A 4673-nucleotide genomic window follows, 5' to 3' on the forward strand; every position below is an offset into this window, starting at 1 on the left:
TATTTTACCAAACAGGGGTCATTTATCCTATGTGCAGTGTTGCCTAGCAGCATGGTTGACACATTATCCTTATCAAGTTGCCTGAGAAACAGAACTAGAAAGTTAACCAAGGGTCTAATTATCAAGCAGGAAGGGGAAAGGTTTTGTTAACATTTTACCCATCTTCCCCAACGCCCAATCCAATTTCAGTGCTTTCCTCAAAAGTAACTCCTGTTAATAACCTTTCTAAAAATTTACATAAAATTGTGTACGTATCTGTAGGCATTTAGTTTACATCCAAGTTTTCACTATCAAAAACAATGAATATCTTTATGTACACATGAGAGTATTTCCTAGCAGTGAAATTATTTGATTAAATGATAAACGTAAAATTCTTATAAATTGCTGTTAATCTTACTGCACACCAGCAATGTATGAGTACCAATTCCCCTTCACTCTCTGTGACACTGTGTATTAGAAATCTTTAAATTTTGTCATTATAATGAATGAGAAATGGTCTTGTATTAATTTGCATTTCTCTGAATACTGCTGACTTCACACATCTTTTCAAAGGTTTGGCCACCATTTGATTTTTCCTTTTCTGAATTACTTAATTATATTTTTTGCCCATTTTTCTATTGCGTTGACTTAACCTTTTTTATTGATTTGTGGGTAATACATATATTATTATATAACCTATATTATATACTACTTATATATTTCATATTATATAGTATATATAATAGTATACATATTACTGCATATATATACAATACTCCATCTATATTACTACATATTTTCTATATATTACTATAGCATATATATTGAAGTAGTGTTTATATATACACACATAAATATTTTATTTGAGTATTAACAGATATGTAATGGGAACTATTAACAATTTTTGATCGGGGAAGCTTGGTGCTGGGAGTGATTAAATGTTGGGGCTTTGGAGTTAGACCTGAGTCTCAGCTCAAATGCTTCCTTGTATATGTGACTATGGGCAAAGCATTTAATCTCCTTGAACCTAGGTTTTCTTATTTGTTAAGTAGGGATAATAACATGCATTCACTGGGTTACCTTTAGCTAAGTGTGGGGCCATTAAGTCTTCAGTAAATGGTAACACTTAGCATTATTATTTTTTAAATTGAGATATAATTCACACACCATAAGGCATACAAGTTTTAGTATATTCACAAGGTTGTGCAACAATCACCACTATCTAACGCCAGAACACTTTCATCACCCCCCAGAAGAAATGGTTTCCTCATCACTCCCCACCTCCCATACACCTATCCCCTGGTAACCCCAATCACTTTCTACCTCTGTGGATTTGCCTATTACGGACACTTCACATAAGTGGACAATACAATATGTGGCTTTTGTACCTGGCATCTTCCATCTAGCATAATGTTTACAAGATTCACCCATATTGTAGAAGATTTCTGCATTTCATTCATTTTTATTCTGAATAATAACCCATTGTATTGATATACCACATTTGATTTATCCATTCATCAGCTGATGAACATTTGTGTTGTTTCCACTCTTGGTTATTATGAATCATGCTGCTATAAATATTCAGGTTCAAGTTTTTGTGTGGACCTTTGTTTACAATTCTCTTAGGTATATAGCTAGGAGTAGAACTGCTAGGTCATGTAGTAACTCTATGTTTAACTTTTCTGGAACTCCCAAATGTTTTCTTTAGCAGCTGTACCATTTTACATTCTCACCAGCAACATATGAGAGTTTCAATTTCCTCACATCCTCACATCCTTGTAAACACTTGTTATTGTCTGAGTCTTTTATTACAGTGATCCTAGCGGGTTCTGATTTCCATAGTGACAAATGATTTTGAGCACCTTTTCATGTGCTTATTGGCCATTTATATTTCTTCTTTGGAGAAATGTCTATTCAAATATTTTGCCCAATTTTTAATTGGTTGCTTTTGTAAGATATATAGTTTGCAAGTATTTTTCTCCCATTCTGTGGGTTGTCTTTTTACAATCTTGATAGTGTCCTTTGAAATATAAAAGTTTTTAATGATACAGTCCAATTTATCTATATTTTTCTTTAGTTACTTGAGCTTTAGGTGTCATATTCCTAAGTATTTTATCCTTTTTGATGCTATTATAAATGGAATTGTTTTCTTAATTTTACTTCCAGTTCATTGCTAGTATATAGAAATATAGGGCTTCCCTGGTGGTGCAGTGATTAAGAATCCACCTGCCAATGCAGGGGACACAGGTTGGAGCCCTGGTCCGGGAAGATCTCACATGCCACAGAGCAACTAAGTCCATACACCACAACTACTGAGCCTGCGCTCTACAGCCCACGAGCCACAACTACTGAGCCCGCGTGCTGAAACTACTAAATCCTGTGTGCCTTGAGCTTGTGCTCCACAACAAGAGAAGCCACCGCAATGAGAAGCCCGTGCACTGCGACAGAGTAGCCCTTGCTCGCTGCAACTAGAGAAAGCCCGCGCACAGCAACAAAGACCCAACACAGCCAAAAATAAATTAATTAAAAAATATATATATATAACTGATTTTTGGGGGGGAAAGCAGGGGTGTGCTGGGATGAACTGGGAGACTGGGTTTGACATATATACACTAATATGTATAAAATAGATAATAAGAATCTGCTGTATAAAATAAAATAAAATTCAAAAAAAAGAAATATAACTGATTTTTGTATATTGATCTTGTATCCTGCAACCTTGCTAAACCCATTTATTAGCTCTAATAGTTTGTGTGTGTGTGTGTGTGTGTGTGTGTGTATTTCTTAGGATTTTCTAGGTACAAGATCATGTCAACTGCAAATAAAGGTACTTTTACCTCTTCCTTTCTGATCTGGATGCTTTTTCTTCTTCTTGCCTAATTGCCTTGGCTAGAATCTCTAGTAACTCAATGAACAGATGTGGTGAAAGCAAACATCCTTGTTTTATTTCTGATCTTAGGGGTAAAGCATCCAGTCTTTCACAATCATGTATAATGTTAACTGTGGGTTTTTCATAAATGCCCTTTATCAGGTTGAGGAAGTTTCCTTATATCCCCAGTTTGTTGAAAGTTTTTATCCTAAGAAGGTATTGTATTTTGTCAAATGCTTTTTCTGCATCTATTGAGATGATCACATGTGGCTTTTGTCTTTTATTCTATTAATATGGTATACGTATTAGTCTGCTAGGGCTACCGTAACAAAGTACCATGGACTGGGTGGCTTAAACAACAGAAATTTTTCTCATAATTCTGGAGGCTAGAAGTCTGAGATCAAGGTGTTGGCAGGATTGGTTTCTTCTGAGGCCTCTCTCTTTGGTTTGCAGATGGCCATCTTCTCCCTGTGTCTTCACATGGTCTTCCTAATCTCTTTTATAAGAACCCAGTCATATTGGATTAGGACCCATCCTAATGCCCTCATTTAAATTTAATTACCCCCTTCAAAGGCCTTATCTCCAAATACAGTCACATTCTGAAGTATTGGGGGTTAGTTAGGACTTCAACATACGAACTTTGAGTGAACACCATTCAGCCCATAACTGTATTACACAGATTTTTATATGTTGAGCTTACCTTGTATTTATGGAATAAATCCCATTTGGTGATGAGATGACTTAATCCTTTCTATATGTGGCTGGATTCAGTTTGTTAGTATTTTGTTGAGGATTTTTATGAGCAGCTACTAGCATTATTATCTTCTTTATTCCCACCATTCCAAGTGCTTTTACATGTACTATTTCACTTACCTTAAACAGAATTGCATGAGGTGGGTAGTATACTCATATTCACTGAAGCAAACTGAGGCTCAGGAAAGTAATGTGATTTTACCCTAATTGTAAATTTGCAGTAATACATCATATAAATTGAAACCAAAACCACAGATGAGAAGAACATTAGGAAGATGAAAGAAAGCAGGATTTGGTGAGAACAAAGAGAAACTTTGTACAGCTAGAAGTTTACGGGGTCAATTTGAATGGCATCTGTGATTTCAATGACATGAGAACTGAGGTCATCTGCTGATGTGCATAATAAGAGTAAATAGACTTGTGGTTTCAGTTCATGCATGTAATGAAACCAAGTAGGGGTGACAATTCTCATTAATTTTGAGATCATGATTTGACCAGATAAACTGGAAGGAGAATAAACCAAAATTTTGATGATAGAGATTTGACTGTATCAATAACAGCACACTGCAATTTACAGATTCCTTTTTCCTTGGAAAGCTTTTCCAAGTAACCTGCCAATTCACACGCTCTTCTCTAAGCCTTGGTGGAGCCGTACAATGATATACCATGACTGCTCAGTCAGAGAAAGCTGAGTTCAAATTCTACCTCTGGCTCCAAAGGACTGTGTGACTTTGCAAGTCATTTAATATCTGCAAGACTTTACTCCCTCATCAAATGAGGGAATTGAATTAGATATTCTCTAAGCTGCCTTTTAGTTTTACGACTCTATTAATTTAATGAATAAGGGGAGTGGTGATTCAGTGGACTGGGAATTTTCAAACAGCATTGCTGAGGAATTCACTGAGGGTAGATAAGGAATTACTGAAGAGCAATGAAGTCTGGTAGTGGACAGAGAGCAGGTAAGCTAGGGTGAGTAGCCAGTGAAAGTGAGAAAGTAAGCAGATTGGAGTGGGGGCGGCTACCCAGAGTTGGGGATGTCATGGGGCATATTACACAGGCTACTGCAATCTAG

Source organism: Lagenorhynchus albirostris, chromosome 11, assembly GCF_949774975.1.
Source record: "Lagenorhynchus albirostris chromosome 11, mLagAlb1.1, whole genome shotgun sequence".
Taxonomy (NCBI): Eukaryota; Metazoa; Chordata; class Mammalia; order Artiodactyla; family Delphinidae; genus Lagenorhynchus; species Lagenorhynchus albirostris.